Source organism: Anabrus simplex, chromosome 2 (assembly GCF_040414725.1).
Source record: "Anabrus simplex isolate iqAnaSimp1 chromosome 2, ASM4041472v1, whole genome shotgun sequence".
NCBI lineage: Eukaryota > Metazoa > Arthropoda > Insecta > Orthoptera > Tettigoniidae > Anabrus > Anabrus simplex.
In genome coordinates this window covers 718,587,999-718,613,075 of record NC_090266.1, presented here as the reverse complement: position 1 = coordinate 718,613,075, position 25,077 = coordinate 718,587,999, and positions in this window count along the sequence as shown.

Below are 25,077 nucleotides of genomic sequence, written 5' to 3'. Positions count from 1 at the left end.
TCAGTTCATTAAGCATTCAACGGAGTAGTTAATCCATACAGAAACACTGTTGTATTACACTTGCCTAGGTTCATGTAAATATAAAATTATGCTCAAAACTCTTGAAGATGGACATGAGCAAAAATATTTTTATTTATTGTGTACCGGCCTTACCGACTATCAGCTGGTACAAGTCAAATATAGAGAAGTAAACATAAAAACCCAGAACAAAACAACAAATATTAAAAAATATCAACCAAACTTACCTCAAGTAGTACAGATAATTATCCAAGAGATCCATGGACCGAATAAACCTTTGGCACGGTAATAAATTGTTGAAATGTTACTAAAGAAGACAAGATTTTTATTGGGGACATAAAATACGTTGGTATTTAATTTAATAAAATAAAGGTGAATAATATCATTAGTAGGGAAAACGTCCTCAAAGGAGATACAAATCACAAATAAAAAATAAATTAAATTATAGGGACTAGATCTTAAACGCACCCGACCGGACGAAGAAGGAAAAATTAAATAATATGACCTTTATAACTACCTATAAATGCTTGAAGTGTCAGAGTTACATGTTTCTTACAATGTAATTTGAATTTACACGTAAGACAACATTTAATTAACTTTTTCAATCAAATCAATTAATTTAGTTACACCTTGTCACTGCAAACGACTTCCACGGAGTTTCCACACGGGAATCAAGTTCCTGTCTCACGGATTAAAATAGGAAATTGACGCAACCCGTCGGACGGATAAAACAACCATAATTGAGGAAAGAAAAACAATTTAAGTAACTTAAATGCAAGGATCACTAGGGGATACTTCACCAAGGTGCAGGACCATTCCAACCAAAACTCATAAATTCCAATTCAATTCGATCAAAAACTTAACAATAATCATCACCAACACAACCTTTTCCTATGGTGACGTAAACACGCCATCGGCACATAGCAACCACAAAATGTCCAAAACCAAAAAGCAATGGTCCAAACAGAGGAGAAAAGAAAATATTTGATATAAAATACCAAAATTGCAATATTAAATGAAGTAATGGTTAAGCAGAAGTTAGCATATAAAAGAAAACCTGAAGCAAGATTCTGAAACCCAGGTGAAATCTCCCGTGGTCTTTAACCTTTCAAAAAGGTAATTTCCTTAAGTCATGAGTTTCACCTTTTCAAAAAAATAGGGGAATATAACTTATGCCCCCCAAAATTATTTAATAGCAATGATAACTCCACATACTCAAAATTACTACACTCATATTCCAAGAAACTTTTGGGAGATATAAGCCAGATACATGCAGAAAATCCAATTTAGTGAATAGCCGTGGCTAACATTAAAAGATGCAAAGATAGGCGCTTTTGAATATCCTAATCACAAGAAAAGTTCAGAGAAGAATATGTTTCCATATATCATCTTTCACGGAGTTTGGAGGCAATATAAAGTAGAAATCACGAATGAAATTACTGGTTAGTTTGAAACTTGCTGAAACACGTTAGCATCAATTACTGACGCAGATGACTTTGTCTGGTAGTTACCAAATTCAATATCCGAAATGAGAGGACGTTTTCCAGAGTCAAGATGAACGAACTTACGAGGGTGAAAACCTTCACGCTGAATTAAGTTATCCAGGATCCATCTTGCAGGTCGGAACCAGATCCGGGATTGGACGCGAAACACGTCCTTCTTTCATGATGCTCAAGCGAACATTCATGGCGGAACAAGCTTACAACAGACAGAAGCTCATCCAATAATGCACGTGAACCGTGATTTTTTTGAGAGAGAGAGAGAGAGAGAGAGAGAGAGAAAGAGAGAGGGGAGAGAAGAGGGGTTGACCCGCTTTCATGGGTAGCGCCACCAACTTGGGACGAAAGATCATACATCGTGGTAAGTTTCATAAATACATAAGAAGACATTCAAATAGTATAGTTTAGCTATTAGAACGTAGGTTATATAAAAATAAATTATGTAACATAAGTCACAGAGGAAATAATAGTGGAAGACAAGACAGAAGTAATTTACGAATGACACCAATTTCCACAGCACGAATGTCAGTTCAAAAATATAGTTGGAGAGGACCAGAAACACGTAATGTAGGTGACAGCCTCTCACCCAGAAGATTAACATATTCTCCTTTGCAATACAGTAATCTAGAAATCAATTAAAATTTAGTCCGGTGAGATAACGACCACTCTACTAAATTATTTTCAACATACCTCCTATGTACATAAGATACAGCGATTCTCCAAGTATTACTACCGTTTACAGTTCAAAATAATGTCAGATCCTCTTCATATATTGTAGGCATGATCTAAGGGCGTCACATAAACAATGCAATGTGAACCTTTCACACACCAAGGGTGCACTTATGGCTTTACACACTTGTGTTTCATTAGTGAAATTTAACATCACAGATTACACTTCTTTGAAATAAGTTCGTCTTACCGAATGCATACTAAATCAAATGTTAAAGTAGAGTAGGTTCCAAATATTTAGTCACCAAATTTGGTAACGGTAGGACACAACACTGTAGTCACTTGCTAGACTTAATTTTCAATTTATCAATTTTGAAACCTACTACGTAGTGCCACACAAAGTCTCATTTATTTTTAAACATCACACGAATACTCCACATATCTCATATATTCCATTACTCTTTACCATAAAGCTCTTGTTCAAATGCGCCCAAATTAAAATTTCAAGATTACTAATATTAATCGTAGCTGTAGGGTTTCCACGATAAAAGGGTACAACTTCTTGTTTCATCTCCAAAGACAGTTAACATTAACAGGAAAGAATGATCGCAGAGGCGAAATGGAGGGCACATAGGTGAAAAGTGGTCGATCGAATTACTACAGGATAAAAATGTCTATAAATTAGACTTAAAATGATATTAAACTACACTCAATTGACCCAGGGATAAAGCATACCACTGACCTAAAGAAAATCTAGAAATTTCGCTATTTGCTTTACGTCGCACCGACACAGATGGGTCTTATGGCGACGATGGTATAGGAAAGGACTAGGAATGGGAACGAAGCGGGCTTGGCGTTAATTAATGTACAGCCGCAGCATTTTCCTGGTGTGGAAATGGGAAACCACGGAAAACCACCTTCAGGGCTGCCGACAGTGGGATTCGAACCCACTACCTCCCGGATGCGAGTTAACAGCTGCGTGCCCCTAACCGCACGGCCAACTCGACCGGTGCTAGAAGTTTCAAACAGGTAAACAACCTAGGTGAAGATGAAGTAAAACATAAATAAAAGTTGTTAGCTTACAGCAGATCACCAAAATACACTACTTACACATGAATGATGGTATGTAATCAAATAGTTTATTCATAAACCAATAGGATCAACATTAAAATGGGTGCACAATTACATATATCTATAGGATATAAGAAATCCTAACACGCACCTTGACATAACAAGAAAACACTAAAAACATAGAGATAACATAACGTTGACGAAAGAGAACATGCAGTAGACCTAGACATTTTACTCAAGAAGAAACAAGGCAACCTAGTTAGGGTCAAAATTTTAGAACATAACCGTCGTAGATCCACAAATCAGTGAACTAACTGATTGTCAAGTTTCTTAAATATACCACCGAAAACATCTGTCAAAGTTTAACTTAGACTGGTTCAACATCACATGTACGTAACCACTCACATAACCTAGGAGAGAAGAATGAAGGAGGGGAGCAATCACACCAGCAGATCAGTAAAACAACCCCAAAGCACGGTTTAAAAAGTAACAAATCCATGGTATAAGCGTAACAGTTATTCTGGGCAAGGGTACCATTGGCAGAAACCATTGGAGACCTCTAGTACTATTAGATGATGGGAGCGCAATTAATCTGTCATCGACAAGAGATCCATCAAGTAACACCAAGCAATGAATAACACAAGGTTGGAGAAGAATTAGCTCATTAAAACACCACCATTAACACCTTTGGAATAATAGGAAAAAAGGGTTTAGAAAGGAAAGCGCAGGAGAGTAAACAAATCTGAAGTCATATAAACAACTACCTTCACAGTAATGCTCAAAATATTAATTCTACAATGGACACCCAATTACATGAAAAATGTATAGAAATATACCTCAAATCAGATGACCAATAGGAAAATAAGAAAGCCATGACTCTACATCATACACTACCAGTTACCCAGGAAGGACATTGGCATAACCCGGTCTAGAAATAAGTGGCATAAATAGAATAACACAGTAGCACAGCAGAAAACAAGTACCTCACTTACTCAACAGTAAGACGAAGTAAAAAAACATATTTTTTGCTAGGGGCTTTACGTCGCACCGACACAGATAGGTCTTATGGCGACGATGGGATAGGAAAGGCCTAGGAGTTGGAAGGAAGCGACCGTGGCCTTAATTAAGGCGCAGCCCCAGCATTTGCCTGGTGTGAAAATGGGAAACCACGGAAAACCATCTTCAGGGCTGCCGATAGTGGGATTCGAACCTACTATCTCCCGGATGCAAGCTCACAGCCGCGCGCCTCTACGCGCATGGCCAACTCGCCCGGTGAAAACATAATTAGCAGATAACGAGGTAGATCTATCAAAAATTGCTCAATAGAACAATGAAGGAGGAAGAACGCCACTATAAGACTCCATAATCAAATAATGGGATGACTTAAGTACCACCTGGGAAGAGCTAGATAATCCCATACCTATCCTGAGAAGCAAAGAACGGTAAGATGTACAATACACAAATATCAACAGATAATAAGAATCCCCACGGAGGAAACACCACAGACGGGTAAGATAACCTTAAATGAGCTTTACAGCACAATAAATTAAATTCATAATGACACCAGAAGGGCAGGTTATGCATGTAAACAACAAGGTGACCAAACCAAAACACACACAGCAAGTTACATTTTACCAAGAATACAATCCCACGCGAGTTGCAGATACATTAAAATAAATATCCAAATCTACTGGGACACAGAGGAAACTACCAATTCAATACACTTCTTGTTGAGGACGATCCGAGGCAAATTTAACTTCCCTGCGTCTGAGATAATGAAAAGGAGTAGCGATCTCAGCGGAATTAGGAAAAAATGTCCTGAAGAAATTCACTTTTCCTACGAAAGGGGCAACTCCCTTGACATCCTTAGAAGGTTTGTAGTCCCTGATGGCCTGGGTTCTAGAATGATCGATAGACACTCTTTCAGATGTGAACAACATGCCCTAGAAAAGACATTTCAAGCTTAGCAAACGGAACCTTTGACAATTTTGCAGTGAGGCCAGCTTTCCTCAAATGCTCCAGAACTTCACGGACATGATCAACATGTTCTTCAAAGGTGTTAAAGAAACTGACCAAATCATCCAAATAGTTGAAAACGAATTTAAATTAATGTCTGAAGGAACTGAATTCAGTAACCGAGTTAGGTTGGCCGCACCACAATATAGTACAAAAGGCAACCTTAAAAATTCATGCAGGCTCCAGTCAGTGATGTAGGCGGTTATAGGCATGGATTGCTTAGACAGAGGCACCTGATTGTAAGCCTGGTTAAGGTCCAGTACCGTAAAGAACATCGAATCAGAGAACCAACCAAAAACAAGTGAGCAAATCAGCCAACGGGATTGACTGAACGGTGACCTTACGGTTGAGAGAACGGCAATATATCACTTCTCCAAAGCCACCGGAAGCGTTACGAACAAGGGACACAGGAGAGGAATGTGGAGACGTAGAATGGCTAATAACAATATCTTTTAGCATTTGATCAACAGCTCAAGCATGTGGGGAAGAGAAAAGCAGTAAGGAGGAGATCGAACTGGCTGGTTGTCAGACAGTTCAGTTTGATATTCTGAGACATCAGTTAAGCCCAGTTTACTGGTAAGCACTTCCGGAAAATGTGTGCACAAAGCATGCACTTGTTGAGCTTCTGCATTGCTCAGATGGTCAAGATATAAATTGTCAATATCACTAAACTCCAATGCGGCAAAATTACAGCACAAGAAACGTTAGAAATTTTCAAAGGAACATCAGCCAAATTAAGTTTACAGTTTGATCAACATTTAAATAGAAAATGTATACCTTGCATATCCAATACTAATCCGACTCTACATAAGACGTCAGTGCCTAAAACCATGTTACAAGGAAGATTAGGGGTTGCTGAACATTTAATTCTCCAGCTAAAGTTACCAATTCTCAGCTCCACCTTCTCTTTATTAGCAGTAACACATGCAATTTCAACCTGCTGCAAATCAGGTAGTTTACAAGGGGACTTTACCAATCTGCAATAATCAAGGTTATAACTCTCCCAGGGTCAATTAAAGCAATTAACGGTTCCTCGTTTACCTGTACATTCATGAAGGTTCCTTTGGACCTAACATGAGTATAATCTTTGTTACACTCTTGTGGGCAAATAGCGGTTTCAAAATCGTCAAATTATTCAGTATCATGAAATTCACATCTTTTCCTTTCAGAGTCTTGTCAGTGACCACGTTTTTAGAAAGAAATGGGGCAGTTATTTTTAAAATGCTGCTTTGACCCACACCGGTAACAAGCACTCAAATTTTGTTATACTGAAGGGGAAGTGTTTTCAAGATGATCTCTTGACCCACAGTTCAAGCACTTTTTAAAATTGTTACTCTTAGATAACTGAGAGCGAACATGATATACAGGGTTAGCTGGAGGAGGCATCTCCATGTTTTACGTCTTCAGCAAACGAACAAGCAGCTCCTAATTCTGCGAAATTGAGTAGGACGCCTCGTCAACGACAAGTACACCTGTACGTGGGTGATATATATTTTAAGATTCTGGCAATCATTTCTTCCTCAGGCGCAGAAATTCTAAACACATTGCAATAAAATTTAAAATTCAAGATATAACTTAATAAGTTATCATGTTGGAGCAGGTTCAAAAAGCAATGTTATGGGATGAGACTACGGAGAGCTAATGAAGGAATACATTTTGCCGGTGTATGCCTGTGAAATACCGTTATCATTAAATTCTTAGAAATATCCTCAGAAATTTCTCTTTTTGGGATACCCTCACAATGGGGGAAAAAGCACGAAAAATACCCAAGACTCTTTCATTTCTACTTAAAAATCTCAAGAAACGTATACTCTCCTCAATTTAAATACTTTTCATGGTCAACATGGTTTTCATCTCGGAAGCGCGTTTATTTATTTATTTATTTATTTATTTATTTATTTATTTATTATTTATTTATTTATGTATTTATTTATTTATTATTTATTTATTTATTTATTTATTTATTTATTTATTTATTTTTATTTATTTATTTATTTATTTATTAAGTAAGTAAGATTTTACGGAAACCAGGATTCACGAAAAAATGGCCGTACTATTTACACACGGTGTATTAAAACTGAATGGCAAAACTTCAAGAATTGATAACTCATATAGAGAGAAAAAGAAAGAAATGTATATTACAACATGAGTCAGGAATTGCAACACTGCTGCACTGTTACACTGAATACGTCTTCAAAGCCAGCTGGAAAACCCCCTTCACATATCAGATGAAATGTTCACTGTGCCCTCCCAGTGTCTGAAACCAGACTTCCGTTCGTCTTCGCACTGAACGTCAAACACGATCAAAATGCCTGATGTAGTAAGTACTGTCTGACAAAATGCCACAACATGCATACGGAGAGTTGGTTCATCAACAGCAGCAATCGAATACTTAAGAAACTCGACGTGCCCCCGAAGGTGAGAGTCAAGGATGATTAAGTTAGGAAACCATCGTGGTCACCAGATGTCGGATAACTCTGCAATTATGCATTTCCAAACCATGTTGATATACCCTTTTCCTTTCCGGTACATGAGAAATCCATTACTGAAGTTGTCCCGATCGGTTTTAACACACCCCATATAAGGTTTTTATAAATATTTATTCGAAACCAACAAACACACACCCGTTCACGCGAATTTTCAACAGTAAAATTAAGTAGAATAAAATACACGCAAAAGTTCTTGAATTGCATTCATTTCAGGCAGTGACGTATCTTATACCTAGGAGTGAATATCAGGCATATGTAAACAAGTCCAAATTTATATGAAGTGGAGAATGAAAAATAAATATACTATTTCTGAATTTCAACCTAATATCCAAGCAAGCATAGAATATTTGAGTTGAAAATATTCGTACGTTTTGAAGAGCGTGATAATGAGAAATGCTCTTGCGATGCCGTTTTCACCTAATAAAGTCCATATGTGCTTAACAGGGACAAAATACGTGCATGGATGACTAAGTATTTTCCAAAACTGGGCATGTCCACCACCAATGAAAACTGACCTGATTAAATTTCTGGAATATCTAGTATAACCTCCATAGTGTATAAACGGGTGGCTGTTTAAAACAGAACATGTCTCACTGCAATTCAGCTTTGAAAATATCCAGTTCTTTCTACAACTCAACATGCACAACATTGTGGAGGGAGGGGGGGGTTGTTCTGTAACTTAACATGCCCCTGCTTTCTGTAGAAATATTGACCAGAGAGATAATGTCTGTAATGAAATCTTTAGTTTTTAGTTTCAGTGAACTGCTACACCGCAGTCTGACGGACGGCTGCTAAACATGTGTGACGTTCCCCGCCATATGAAATTACTGACACGAGCACCTGTCTACCTTCCTACCAGTGTGTCAGCTGGGTGATGCGTTACGACAAGGAAGAGCTGTGTTACAGCTGAGGGTAAACCACCTTATGACTCAGATACAGGAGTGTGTGTAAACGTAGAAAAACCATTTACCATTTACACTTTTGGATCTTAAGTGTTCAATTACGTATTCCGTACAAGCTCGCAAAAGTTGTAAATGTGGAATAACTTCTTGTGAAGCACTACGGATAAAATTGTAAAAGTCGGCAATTAAACTTTCACGACAATAATGTCCAAGGAAACATATACTATACTGTAGTATAACCTCAACATGAAGATTAACCAATGAGTGAAGAAGTTATTTAAACATTTGTTATTCTGATCAATATTCTGTAACTTATTTTTGTTGCGAATGAAAAGAGATTAACGAAGTAGTTTTAAAAATACTATATATTCAACTGAAATAACACATGTAATATGAAATTGTATTTTAAGTCTTAAAAATTCTTTATAGGAAAGACTGCTTCGTTTAGCCAGTTATGTCAAATGACACTGAGGTGACTTTACCTAGTATAGTGAGTTTGTCCATTCTTATGTCATTCGAGCGACGTAGGCCTATGTGAGGCTGCCCTATTGAACTGTGTGGTATTCTTCCAGCAGTCTGAAAAGATTATGTTATCATGATTATCCGCCGGCTTCCTTACAACTAATAACTTATAAAAAAATGTGTCATGACAATAATTATGTTGTGGAAAGAGGTCAGTAGGTGCATGCTTATTTTGTAGGTTAAGAGATGTAGCATTCGAAGAGATTAGTAATCTACAGTGTTGTTCACGAGGTATAAGAACTCAGCCATCCCTGCTTCATAAAACTCATTTTTGGAAAACAGATGCGTAACTCTGCTGTTCCTACATATAATTTCTTTTATGAAGAGAAATGGATTAAGGAACCGGGAAATGTGAACGAATAAAAGAACGGATTTTGTTTACTACCAATATAAATTATCCAAATTTGTCTGAAGAAAATTGTTGTGTACATTCATTATGTTACGTGCGTGTTTAGAACCTTTAACATGTTTGAAGTTAATGAGCGTCTCTTCAAGCTGTTGTGAATTGTGTTGCTGAGTATTATCTTTAAACACTTTTCTCGACAATACACTCTCGTATAAACAACTACATTTTCTTAGGAGCTGTGAGACATTGAAAGCTGAAATTTGGATCATACAATATATGTACAAAGTATTAATAAATATTGAAATGGGAAATGATGTTGCTGTTTCCATTGATTCTATGCAGTTTTTTTCATATTTTGAAGACATTTGCATATGTTTTGTTTGGAATGAGAATTTTTTCCGTATTAGAACCTATTTCAGTTAGGAACTTCGTTATCAGGCTCAAGTACAAACAGTAGGTAAATTTTAGAAATCTCGAATCTATATTTGTAAATATTTTCTCAGCAAAGTACTCGTACCTATAATTTCCAAGTTATTTTAGATTTTAACAAGTTTTTGATTTGTTACATAGAAGTACCGATTTTGAAGTAAAGTAATGGAAATATGGAAAGCTGAAGATAACTATCTGGATAAAGATTGAGCAAAATCTATTAGGAACTTTAAAATGATTGATAGTGCCAAGATGAGCGGTTCTCCCTCAGCAGCATTTCCCGGTTGCAATAATAAGAGAGATGGTTAAATTAATAAATATGGCGAACATACAAGACGAGAAAGTGAAAACTGTTCTATGAAAATTGAAAAGTATGCAGGATATAAAAGGCTATCTAAGTAAAGTTACGAAGGAGGAATTGCTTAAAGCGGTGAGTACCTTGGAAGAATGTTTCGGATGCATGAACAAAGGCCAGGACAGTGAAACTATGGATAAACATGTGTATGTTGATATAGCAAACGTAGGAAAAGAGGTTGATGGCATCCCAGAATCAGAGATGACGGAGGTAAGAGACAGAATCTCTGTGGAACATGTGGCGCCATCTCCCGATAGTGCGCATGAAATAGAACCAGAGATGACAACGGAAAGTAACATAAGGTCTCTGGCGCCTAACACTGACAGTTTACGAGACGTAACTAGGGCGGTTTTTAGAGACGGAACAGCTGGAACTACATGCCCAACCCAGCATGCCTCGATATCCAGCGGCGAATTCTATAAACACAACAGTCAGGAGCCAGTTCACACGTCACTGAAAGATAAAATCACTTATAACGTCACACAAAAACTAAACTATTTGATTGATATACTTACAAACAACTTAAAGAAAATGATAAAAGAAGAAATAGAGAGCGCCCAACACCCACCACTGACATTAAAATGTAAGGAAAGACCAGCAGATGTTAAGGCGAGCAGTAATAGTAACAAGAAAAATGGAAAACAGATTTCATCACATGAATTGGTGCAGGAAAAAACTCCAGAATTGGAATATGCCAATTTTCCGGAGCAAGTTGCCAGCAAATCAGGTAGAAGGCAAACAAGACAGCAATACGCAATGATAAGCTCAGGTCCAAGAGTTGAAGAATTGCAAGCGGCAATGAAGAAAGCTTGGTCTTTATGGGGGGTTTGGGCTTTAACACAACCTCCGATGTCATAAAGAAATACCTAGAAAACAGAGGATTCAAAGACGATGTTACGTGTGAAGAAATAATAACCAATTACGACACGAAAGCTTTCAAAGTGGGAATTCCATTTGATCTAATGGACAGGGTATATGAAGAGGAATTCTGGCCGAAAGGGATCATTATCAGACGTTTTCGATTTCGGTCCTTTCGCCCTATACGAGAAAATGGACGCTCCTTCGAATAACTCTGAAAAGAAAATAGTTGAAAGAAGGATCCAAAACTTGAAAGACGCTTCAAGAAGACCAAGAATCATGATGTGGAATATAGAAGGGCTAAAAGTGCAATGAATATGAGCCCGGAAAACTTTCTGTTGGAAAAATTCGTCACTGACGACTGGAAACACCCAGACTTCTATGGTTTTCATCTTACAGCTAGATAGAGAGAAAAAGGTAGAACTTCTGGGGGGATAACTATCCTCCTGAAACCACACCTAACCCCAATATTGTCAATAAGGCAACAGAACCATACCGTACTATTGGAAATAGGCGGCCTCGTAATGATAGCCGCTTACTTCCAACCGAACACAACAGCAATCGACATAATGGACGAGCAAGGCCAAATGATCACTCAAAGCAAGCAATATAAACCAATAATAATAGCAGGTGACCTTAACTGTAGATTGGACAATCCTAAATACAAAGCAAAGCTAGTCCTCGAGAAACTGGAAGCAGAAGGCTTCATCCTGTTAAACAACCCCACTATCCCTACATACATCTCACATAATGGAAAGAGCACAATAGATACTTACGAAAGGACCAATAACAGGCAACATGACTACGATATGGACAGCAAACCAAACCGTGATTAGGGAACACTTATCAATTGAAATACGTATCCAAGGGGAGTGGGATAAACCACTGAAAAAGGCAATTCACCCCCTTTCAAGGAAAATAGATGCCGTGAAAGTTAAAGCTATGCTAGATTCAACAACACATCTAGGCACATTAATAGATAATTCAAGACTGGATGATGCAACAGGAATAATCGAAGGAATCCCTCAAAAGGCCGCCATTCCGCGGGCCACAAGAAGAACCAAGATATAGTTTGATAGTGAGTGCTATAGGCTGAAGAGGGAGACCATAGATAAATTGCAAGAGTTAAGGCAGAACTTGAATAATCAAAGTCTAATATACATATACAATGAAAAGAGGAAACTCTACAAAAGAACACTGAAAGAAAAGAAACGCGTCTATTTAGAATCCGAGGGCATGAAGCTAGCAGAGGAAGCCATGCAAAATCCGTTCAAAGCCCTACATCCAGAGAAACAACAACAGACGCACTACATAGACATGGAAAACTGGGAATCACACTTTAGCAAGATTCTCAACATCGAAGGTCCAGCGCATCCCAGAAGAGATCTACATATCATCACTCCACATATACAAATAGACTGGGTACCCTTGACCATAGAGGAAACTAGATTCACTATAGACAGCGCCAAAAACAAGAAAGCCGCAGGTCCGGACGGGATCTATAATGAATATGTAAAGGACACTGCTCGTATACCGATGACATTGTAATTGGCTCAAGAGACATAACAAAACTACAGGAAACTGTACATGACGTGCAAAACTGGTGCTCCAAAAACAAGCTGTTCATAAACAACTCAAAATACAGACACAATGATCTTCAGGTAATGAGGGAGAATACCCGCTTCAGCAGAGATCTTCATTCGGGATAAAAAATTAAAGATAGTACCAGACTTCAAATATTTAGGCATCACTCTGCAATCGAGCTCATATTGTTTCACAAAACATGTCACAGAAAAGGCAATTCAAGCAATGATGGCAATGCTTGATATAAAAGACATTAGATCACTCAGTCTGGAGACAACAATGTTGCTATTCAGAGTAAAAATTCTTCCAATAATGACTTATGGCATTGAAATTACCTGGTCACATTTAACAATGAGGAACCTATCAACCTTGGAAAGGTGATAGTTGTATCAAAAATTACATGATCTAGGCTTGTATATCTCCTGGCAAGGGAAACATTTCTCGTAGAAGATCTCAGGACAAGTATGCCCCTACCGAACACAGGTGCATCAGAGAAACTGCTGGCAAAACTGACGGAGAAGAGAGATGAAGTCCAACCAGACTTCTATGGCACAGGGGCAATGATAGGTCACTCGTGGACAAAAGCTAATTTTGAATTAAGACATGTCATTACAAGATTAGCAGTTCACGGTTTTCATCACCTACTCTGCAAAGCGAAACACTTCCATGACCCAAGTATAGACTGTGAGTGCACACTATGTGGAAAAACGTGTGAACAGTACCACATTGAATTCTGAACAAGAAGAACAATGTCTATAAGTGTTTATGCAAATATGTAACCCATCAATGTAATCTATATTCTCTGTTATGGCTATGTGGCTGCATTAAATATATATTTAATAATAATAGAGATATAACCTACTTTATCACGAAGCTACTCAGTAAAGGAAGTAAACTAGCACACTCATTCCGAGGTGGTGCAGCTCTTTCCTGGCACATCTCCAGTGAACGTGAAGGGAAGGTACCATTTTAACCACATACCAGTCTTTATTTTTGTTTGTTACGGTGAACTGGAAGACACCGTTTACTCTCAGGCCTCTGTCTTCATATCTGTCAACTTGGAGCCAATTTCATTTAACCCTTCCAAACTTGAATTTCCTCCTACGGACAGATTTCACTGTAGGCCTAATTGAAAGCTAAGGTATACCACACGGTCGTCTGCCTAGCAGCACTGTTTGGGGCGGAAGGCTCGCCTACAACAAAATGGCATTAGCAGATGCTCCGTACAATACAAATGAGGATGCTGCGTGGAACACTGGTGGTTACCTGGAACACCAAAGACATATAGCGGCGTAAACAGGTGTCAGAAATGAGGACATCTGAAATAACTTGAAGTTGCTGCCATGTCAGACAAGATGAGAAGAGCAAGACTCCGCTGGTATGGACACGTAACTAGAGCTGATGCGGAATCCATTGTGCAAAATGCATTGGCGCCCAGTCCTGATTCATGGCAACGCAGAGAAAGACCAAAGGACTGGTGGTTAGGTTGCCTCCGCAACGTATGACATGCCTACTGAAGCCAGAGACCCAGTGAAGTGGAAGGAAAAATGCAAAACGGCGCATCCCTCACCTTGACGGCAATAACGCCCAGAAAGTAGACTTAAATTTGACCTCATCGAAGCCCAACATCGGCAGCTCTTAAAGACGGATTTCCGTGGTTTCCATGGACTGTACCATTAAGGCCACGGACGATTCATTCCCAATCTCACCCCTTTCCTCTCGTACCAACGCCGAAAATGTACCTGAGTTAGTGCGGCTTTAAAGTTTAATAAGAAAGGAATAACTCACCTGAAATTTAAAATGAAGAAAACGATTTTTAGAAATGTTATCTAATGTTTACGGAATACTTCTTCACGTAAAAGTTGACCTGAATCGTGTTAATGCCTAATGATTAGCACGTACTGCCTTGTGTCCATAAGATAAGTCAGATCCAAGATGAGTAAAGTATATTATGTTTTACAACATTGAATACTAGTCATTTCCAAAGTTATGAAACCGTAATTTCGTCGTTGCCATCAACCACCCCACCCCCGCCCCCGCCGCTCAGCTCTAACAAACTAACGAAGGTGACTGACTAGCATATCTACAGTTCTGAATTTACGGCCTAGATTTTACCACCCATGTGGGATCCACCCTCGGCGGAAGCCTCACATCTATAGCTCTCTTTGTGTGGGTAACATATAAAATCAGCCGTTAAAATATAAAAGTGGATTTTACACGAGAAATTACGTCGTCTCTCCTGACTTATCGACTGTTTGCACTTTCGTTTGTTTGACAGAAGTGGAACGATATAGAAGTGTTGAAATAGCAGAATGACAAGTGAGGATAAGATTAAGAACACTCTCTGATGTCCATTGCATTTAATTAGAATCTGAGACTCTCTGTAACGTGCCAGCAGATTTGACATTCATCATTAGTAATAGCTCCCCAGCGGGAGATAGACCGGCATGTCAACTAGTGCACGGCACCTGAGACGAGTAGACTAATTATAACAGCCTAAGAACATCTTGCGAGGGATAAGGTGAGCTCATCACGAGGAAATATCCTTAATGGGTCATACTAATAATAATAATACCGTGCCCGTTGAGTATGATCATGTAAAATGGTGCTGCGAATTATGTCGTCTTATACAGAAGAACTGTACTTCGTTAGTGGCTTCCGACGAATAATAGTGGTTTAACTTTTGGTGCTAAAAGTGTGTTAGTGTTATCTTTTGATTTTGTTCTTGTATAGTAGTGTTTTGGGGTAATATTTAATATGAATTTTGTGCCATAAATATCGGCCATCTTGGCAATTGTGACAATTATTTCATAGATAATACCATCTAGAGGTCACTCCGTACATCTGAATAACACTTTTGGCCTAACTGCCCCTAGTTTGTTTACCTTTCTTATTACTTCCACATAAACCACGAATAAGATATGCACTGTTCTTTATATTCTCGACGTTACCTAGGTCACACAGCCAGCCACTATTGTCAAGCCACCTTTAAGACCGTCAATGCGACACTTCTGTACTGGACAGCATACTACATCAGTTCAGGTGCGGGTTTAGTTCCGAACAAAATACGAGCTAAGCATATCCTTGCGTGAGAAATTGAGAAGGGGCTCTCAACGCCGACACGGCTCGTACCAATGGCTAATAGGGGAAGATTCCTGTAGATATACACGACAGGTGCGCATAAGACCTAGTGAAATAAGCACTCGCGGATCAACTGAGGTGAATATAACTGTGGTCAACGGCTTCGATGGCAAAAGAGAACTTATGTCTCTATAACAGAGAGGGCGGAAGAACCAAAATTGAAATCCACTTCGGGTCTGAGTTTGATCGAGCGGCAAAGTGGTCAGCGTCTCTTTAACTGGTAGGTACTGCTGCACAAACTACGTTTCAGGAACTAGCAATCCCTGGCCTTAAACCTCCAGTGTAAACACTAGACTGATCCTTGATTACAAGCAATTATGATTCGTGAGAGTAATTACAGAATTAATCCAGGTGGTAACCAATCCACCCATCTATGGACGGCAACCAGGTTTCTGGATTCTGGGGGACCTAGGCTACCACGATCACACAGAAAGTCGGAGTTCTCTGACAAACTAACATCATAGAAACCCACATATATCGGCACCTACAACAGTAACACGTTACAACAACCAGTCAAACTACACACCTTAACATCAGAAGTAGATCGACAAAGGATACAGACACTATATCTTCAGGAAACACGCCTTACAGATGAAAGCACACTAGGCTATAGTAGTGTATCTTTCCCGTCCTAGAAAAGTTCGCCGGTGCCGTCGGAGAGCTGCAGGTTACGGTACATAAAATAAAATCAGGGTGATAAATAAATCAATATCTCAGGACATAAATACCATAGGTACATAAACGGAAAAAGCAAAATAAATCCATGAATAATAAAAAATTAGGGGGCAAGATGGATTTATAGCTAAGAAAAGTATTGAATAATCATACTACAAAACAAGTTAATCAAATAAACGCTTGAAATCGGCTCAATAATTGTCAAAACAACATATATGATCCGAGCACATTGTTAACAAGATAAATATAAATTACATGAAAAGACGGGCAATGTCCCGTATTAATTACCAAATATCTACAATTGAATGTTGGAAAAATATACTTCATTTTGAGTCGACCAAGTTAAACTCAACACGTTTAATCCCGCACGGGTTTCGTTGCTGATAAACGGTCTTTAAGTCATACCACGATAGAAGAAATTTATACTAGATTCGATCCATAATTACATATTATATATACAACAGTTATGAACAAATCAAGTTTATCAAGGGGTTCTTAACTTATAACTACACCGAATTTACAGACAGACCCATCTGTAGCAAATTGGACAGCTAGAAAGCTGACATCCCATCAAAGTGAGCTTCGGGCTCATATTTAAGATACAAGTATTTAAACAACGTTGACAATGACACATTAATAATATCAATAAAATTAATTTTGCACCATTAAATATAAACAAATCACTCAAATAAAACCTGTAAATAGCATGCAAAAAATTAAACAAGGAGAACATCAATGTGTATACACATATCTGAAATAAAATTTACATGAGTTGATATACTTCACCTTATTGAAACCACTGGGATATCCTGGCCCAGTTACATATACGTCAAGGGTAGATCACATCACCTGGCACTTCATAGCATATATCTACTAAAACTTCTTATTACTCCAGCTGTAAGACGGCCTGCCTAACAAGAGATAACATCAGCTAATGGGATTCTTACTGCTTCCCTGAGAGAATCTAACATATGGGGGTACATATTTAACGCTAAAATCACTGCTCTGTTCATCGTAAAATAACTAGGCCTCTGTTGAACTCAATGTTCTTCATTATGCATTAATACAGCCTCAATCACACATTCCATTTCAACACAGCTACATTAAAAGACACACAGCACATCCGGCCTTACACCTCGCGGTACAAGAATTCGACTCTCGCGGTACCAATGAATAATTTAGGCAAATCAAGCCCTTCTCTGTTTGCGCAGCTATAACAAGTACATTCCCCCATTATTATATTTTCCAAATCTCTGTCCTGTCTTAACACACCTGTAATAAATCTCAGTTCCTCAGGCTATTCTTGCCTTTCTCTCATATTCTAATACTTCATATTCCCAATCAGCTGGTCCTCTTTGCCTAACTGAGAGACACTCCACAACGATGCACATTCAAGCTGGATACATCTGCCATGCAATTCACCTGTAAATCATGCTTCGTACACTAAAACAAACATAATCTACTCCCTACTGAAATATTTTCCCATTTAATCTTAAGGCGTCGGAGCCTCCTCAATAAAAGATTCTATCCTTCATCTCATAACACATATTGGAATACACAGTAATATCATAAAAGACACACACACTCCTAACTATACCTAATAAATTTCCTCTTTCCCATCTAATAGAAAGGAAAAATAATAACAAGAAAAATCCGGAGTTCGAACATGCAAATCCCCTGGAATCAATCATTACTTTATATTAAATAAAAACACAGCTCAGCCACAAAAAGACTGACATTTACAATTAATTTAATATTAGGATCGAACTAGGCTAATTCTCCTATCTCAGGCATGCCTATGATTTTCATGGTGAACTTAACTTGTGTCGATCTCAGCTTCCATAAAGGTCCCCAGACCGCTACGTCCTCGTAGTTTACACCGTCATTGCAACACACTTCATGGCGTTACAAAACACACTGCTGGTCCTAGTGGCTGCCACCACCGTTTTTGAAAAGTGGTGCTCCCGCTCACACCGTCAATTCAGCGTTCGAGTCCCAAGCATAGCATTATACAGAGCAGTAAATAAACGCACTCAATCTTCGGGATCACGGTCCGCGAACCGATTATAGTTTTTCCGAATGCAAGCTGAGTCCACGTGTTTCATAATACCGATAACATATACTGTCTTATTCAGTTAATAGTCCCGTGCGAAGCTCGCACTTTGGCATACCGCAGCGTAACACACATAGCAGAAGTAACTGCTTCATAAATCGTACTGTTCACTCCCGTATTTAATTAAAGTCACTTGCACAGGTATAGTGCATATTATTAGTTGAAATAACGTCTCACAATTCACGATATATAATTCTTTACACTTTGTTTAAAGAAAGCGTCACTTGTAATAATACAAAAGTTCAGCATGTGTCTGGATTATCAATTACCGACCAGCACATCCAAGAATCCAGAGCAGAGTGAGTCGGAGATAGCGTCCCACGCTACATGCTTCCTCAAGACTTCATGTCCTTGTTCAAACGCAGGGATTTCCAGTGATACGATGACTCAATGGACCAACCGCCTACTGGGAACAAAGCGCTGATTCATTAAATCAAGTTGTTTCTTTACTGGATCAAAATTAATTAATATTCCTGCCTACAGGTAGTTGTAACTTCATAATTTACTTCTTATATATATCAAAAACCATGGAGTACGGCTTAATAATAAACTGTCCAGGTAAAACGTTGATGGTCCAGCACTGTAGAAATCGAAGTTGGTAGTTCTGAGTACAATTATTCTGTGGATCCCTGCAGTCAGAAACTCCACCTCCAGGCTCGTGACTGGTCTCCTTCCAACGTACCGCACTCAGGCAATCTCTTAATACTCTCAGCTAACTTATCTGAAATATCTAACTGCACGCTGTTGCTATGTAAGGTAACGGCTTGCCTCCAACAGCGAGCAATCCAGCAAGCTTGCGTTGTGTAACTTTCTCCTGCACCAAGCCATCCCTCTTGCAATGAGTTCACAGTATTACGCAATATTGCACATTATACTCTTGGGGAATATATGATATGGCACAGTAGTTACCGTAAATTCAAAAGTAAAACAGACAAATGTGTAGGAAGAGGTGGCACCCTCTCTAGGGTTTGGCATTTGTAATTCATAAAAGCATATTTGATTCGATAAAAGAAGCCACTCCCATAACAAATAAAGCAATGGAGATGGGCGTACAATGTGCGAAAAAAATACGCACTAATTAATGTACATGCCCCCACGAACATTGAAATGAAGATAGAACAATTCAAGTCTAAACTCGAAAAAATCTTGGCAACAGTCCCCAGAGAAGACACAAATATATTTGTAAGTGATTTCAATGTTAGATTGGTAGGGGAAAAGAATACCTAAAGACCGTATGCAAATACCCAGCTCATAAATTCACCAACAACATTGGCATGAGACTTATTGAAATGTGTCAACAGGACAAACTGAAGATAATATTCACCTCTCTGTGGAAGTATCCTCGAAATCAGAAGACCTGGAGATCACGTTTACAATATCTTGGAGAATATCAGATCGACCATGTGACCATCACATATCTTTTACAGAAGGAATTTCATGTTGTGAGATTTCTAAGAAGGGCTAATATTGATTCTGACCACTATTTAGTGCATATCAAAGTGAACTTTACCCAGAAAAGAATCCACTACCAGAAATCTCATCTTCAGAGTTTCGACATGAAAAACATAAAGGAAGCTAACATAAAGGGAAATGGGAAAAGAAAAAGGGGAAACCTGGCAACGTTCCCATGACAAGATCATTACAAGAGCTAAAGGGGCGATTCCATTGAAGAAGAATAGCAAACACCCATGGTGGGACTCTGCATGTGAAGATGCACTGGAATCTATAGAAAAAGATTTCCGAAATCACAATATGCGAAACTTCTACAGGACCTTCGCAGGAAGAATCCGATGACACACCTCACAGAACTTATGCTTCCGAAAACAAGATGGAAAACTCGCGCTTTCTAGTCAAAGTAATTGTAAGGACTTGGCTCGATAATTCTCTGAGTCACTCAGTTGCCAGGATCCAACGTAAAGATGACCCAAAGAAACTCCTGTACACGTAAATCCTGAATCTACACCACTTACCAAAGAAGAAATCCAGAGACACATCTTCAGACTCAAAAATAACAGGGCGTCTGGAGAAGATGGCATAGTTGCAGAACTCTTAAAAAACATAGGCCTAAATACACTGGAGAGAATGAAGTCCCTAAAAGATCGGGTCTAAGTGGTCAGACGTAAGAAAACAAGCATACATTGATGGAATGAAAGCAACTTGGTATGTTAGGAAGGAGCATCATAAACGTAATGCGTGATACAATAGGGTCCATACGCAAATAATAATAATAATAATAATAATAATAATAATAATAATAATAATAATAATACGAAGAAGAATGTCATTACGTCCCAGATTATGAGTCCAATGAGCTATTGACTGAGTTCGATCACTGGATTAAAGTAAATAGCTGTCTCAGGTCCTTCTCCGCGTTCGGTGAACGTTCATGCAATGTTGAGCATCACGTGCACGCTGATGCTTTTTGTCTAAAGTCTGGGATTCATATAGGAATATTAGAGTTAATCGACCACACATGGATGTATTCATTTTAGTACATAATTTTTATTGAAAACAATGACTGCACTGCTTCCAAAATAGCATATCAGCTCTGTTAGACAGAGCAAGTTTCCGCAACAACCGATCAGTCATACCTAAAGTATACGTTTTACGTAGACAACATAATTTGTTCCAGGTCCACGACTGTCGCCCAACTTTATCACAGCACTCTCACGTTCCCATGATTATGATGGTAGCTGATATCGTGTAAAAATGCCTCGAGAATCGTGAATTCCTTGTTGTTTAGCAACCATAGCAATTTCTTCGTAGATTAAAGTTCTATGTGGCAGTGGATTCAGCAGACGTTTTTGGCTTCACGTAACTGCAGAGTACCTTCCTGTATGGCGCTAGTTTCATGTGTCCACCTTTATCGCACAATGCTATTGCTTCAATCATCTTATTATGACGCCCATTCTCTTTCAACTTTCGTTTTGCCTCTTCTAGACCTTTGAGGCTTCATGCTACAGCATTAGAAATAATGCACCTCGTTTCAGTTCAGGAATAATACGAGTACGTTTGTGAAACATTGCCTTACTATTATCAGAAATTTTTGCTCTTGCTGCGCGTAGAACTTTAGTGATGGCTATCCGCAGGTTATATTTTCCTAGAATTCCTTGACGCCTTGCCCATAAAACCACTTTTGATCCTATAGCTTCACTTTCTGCTTCATGACGTATTGATACCGTTGTTTCACCATTATTCACACGACTTATCTCATCAACATGGATTTACCAACTGATTGTTACCTCTTCTAATTTTCTTCATTTATCTTACGTTACATTTTCTTGTCATGTTCTATCTATTCATTCGGTCGACATGAGGATGATTAAGCTGCAAGACACACCACCGGAAGGTGACACAGTGCTTCATTTTCTACCTATTTCGGTTACAACTACTCAATGTCGTCATGGAACAGTGTTTCCCTCTACAATTCGATGTATCATCAATGGACCGCCGGGATGCGACAAGACGAATCTTTTACTTTCCAAGAAATGAATTTAATTTTATTCTGTACGGACAGTTTCACGACTATTTTCGAAATAAACTCTCTTAAAAACAATTATTAAACTCGATAGTTACAATTAATGTTTTATTTAATGTTTGAATATCTTTCGATCCTTACAGAATCATCCTTAGCTTACAGTGAAAAATCATGAAGTGTACAATTTAAGATAAACTACATGCAAAGACATTTTAAAATACATATTTTAACAAACAAATGCATTTAAACCATCTTTTCAAAATACTCTTCAAATTCATAGTTACACTCATTAACTCTTGTAATGCCATACGCTTTTGGAATGTTTACGTTTATGCGAAGTCCCTCACTCAACAGCTGTATACGATTCCACAGCTTGTCATGGAAGAGTTTGCGAGTTTGGGATATTTTCATTTTAATGCAGGTGAACATGTACTGTTTCCAGATGATGTGCTTCCTGATTCTCTCATGGTCTTTGACGGTATCATTAGAGAACAGCAAAACTTAATCTTGAATACTGTAGTATAGGGCGTCATAAATATATAGATGATTTTTTATTTATGTCAGACCTGTTCCCGTGTGCCTCATCACTTGATACGTGACAATGCCAATATCACTGTTCTTTTCCGACAAGACGTACCCATCATGCGTCACGTGTATGGCGATCATGTTAACACTGAGTTGTCATGCAATTTCTTTAAACGTCTGTGTCCAACATGTTGTTTCTTAGTTATTGGTAAAGAAAGTGATATTCATCACGGTCAGCATTGTGTGGGATTTGATCATTTTATAGGTATCAATACATCAGTTACGTAATAAACCTAACCCGTCAACATCAAGCAAGGAGATTATGCAACGTATCAACCGAGTACGAAACAAAATTCGAATTAAATTGAAAGAACTCAAACGTGTTCGAATAGATACTGAATTATTTTGAAAATGCAACTCGGTATGCCGCTACGAGAGATTTTTAATTTTAATTCTACCTTGTCGGTATACACTAAAGAGTCTAACACGTGCAAATATTTCAAGATGAGGTGGGGAAAGAGGAAGGAGAAGAAGTTCTCAACGCCTGTTTACCATCAAAGTATGTTCAGTTTTTACCTACAGACGTCATTACAGAAACGTCTAATACGTCACAAGAGGGTGTAACTGGCTTCTCTGAGGTCGTGATCACGCCGAATTACCGTGGTCAGTTAAATCAAGTTCTTTGTTTGCTACTTATTTAACGTCACAATAACACAACGAAGGTTTTTGGCGACGGAAGGATAGCAATTTATTCGAATCACCTACAGTTCACTCTCCATTCTGTGCTTAGAGAAATTATTTACTGGAGAAACCGACATAATCTTCAGTATTCGGCATGAAGGCGATTGTTTTCCAATAGATAATGCTGACGTTAAGATTGATGTTAGCAATCTAGTCGTAAAGAGTGTCTCCTATGAATCTACCAAAGGTCCCTTATAATTCCTTTTCTCACCGGTAGCTGACAACGATACAAGTTAGCAAGATGATCTTAAGAAATATAGATCGATTTGTTTTGCTACTAAAGCTACTCGAGGTAATTACAAGAGCTCAGAAGCAATGAATGAAAATAAGAGACGCAAGTACTGAGATTTCATTTCTGAGCATTTTTTTACAGATGCCTTCACGCAGTCTCACTGTCGTCTAAAATTCAAAAATTCTCTGTTACCTTGCGAAGGCGTGACATACTGGAACGATCCCAACCTACACGTAGAAAGTAAGCAAGTGCTAAAAGCCGTTCGAGATGCAGGTCACATAGGGCACGAAGCAGACATTCTATAAACAGACAAGAAATTATTGAGGTATTATTGAGTAACGGCTCTTCAGAGCAAGACGATACTTGTTAAGATAAGAATTGCAGATGAGTTGCTAAACCAGCTCGTCGCACGTTATTTCGCAGAGGTGGCATTACTCGTGGAAAGGATGAACCGACTCATTAGAAAATAATCCTTGTACCTCTAGCAATAACGGGTATAAGTATCTGCTCAATGTCATCTATATGTACTCTATGTTTGCTTTTGCAGAATCGGTGCATTCTAAGACAGGTGCTGAAGTCAAAGATGCTATCGGCTCGAGCCGGAATGAAATTAGCCAGCAGATGCGCGTGAAAATCCTCGACAGGAGGTTGTTCAGCTATTGCTCTGACTATTTTGTCCAAGAGGACACCTATGGAGTAAGGGTAAATAATGTGAAGAATTTGAGAAGGAGAGAGAGAAAGCACTAGAGCGTGATCTTAAAATTCAACTAAGAACCTTAAAATGAAATGACATCATTAGTAGAATTAATAGAAAACTTAAAAATTCCCGTAGGCAACATAGCCAATTGATGAGGCAAACTACTGAACCAGGGTGATATAATAGGTAACGACCTAGGGGGTGAAGAAGCTTCAGACACAGCATTAATTAAAAAGAATGGTGGAATGGATGTACGACGATCAGGCTCATTTCCTAATGGGGCAGATGCTTTTTGCGCTGCTAGAGATCTTCTGCTTTCTTCGCCCTTGGAAGAATCCTCCTCACATACGATGTTTACCACAGTGGGTTGGCCGGTTTTGAGAGCAGCTGCCCCAGTTAACAATTGACTAACTTTATTGGACATTTTTGAGAGTTGATCAAATAAATTATTCGCCTCCTTAGCTTGACCTTCTTTTAATTTTAGAGACAATACATCGCTCACCCTGTTATAAAATGGAACAACCTTGCCTGCACTCTCTTAAGTTGATTAGGATATGGACCACTTACTTCAAAAAAGCTAACTACAGATGCTAACTCCGTGGTGTTATCAGTGATCGTAAAGAGAGCCTCATCAATTTCCTTCTCTCCCATAGTAGGGATGCTAATAGGTAATTCTAAAGATTCCTTAAGTTTGGTTGTATCTGCCACAACCGTGCC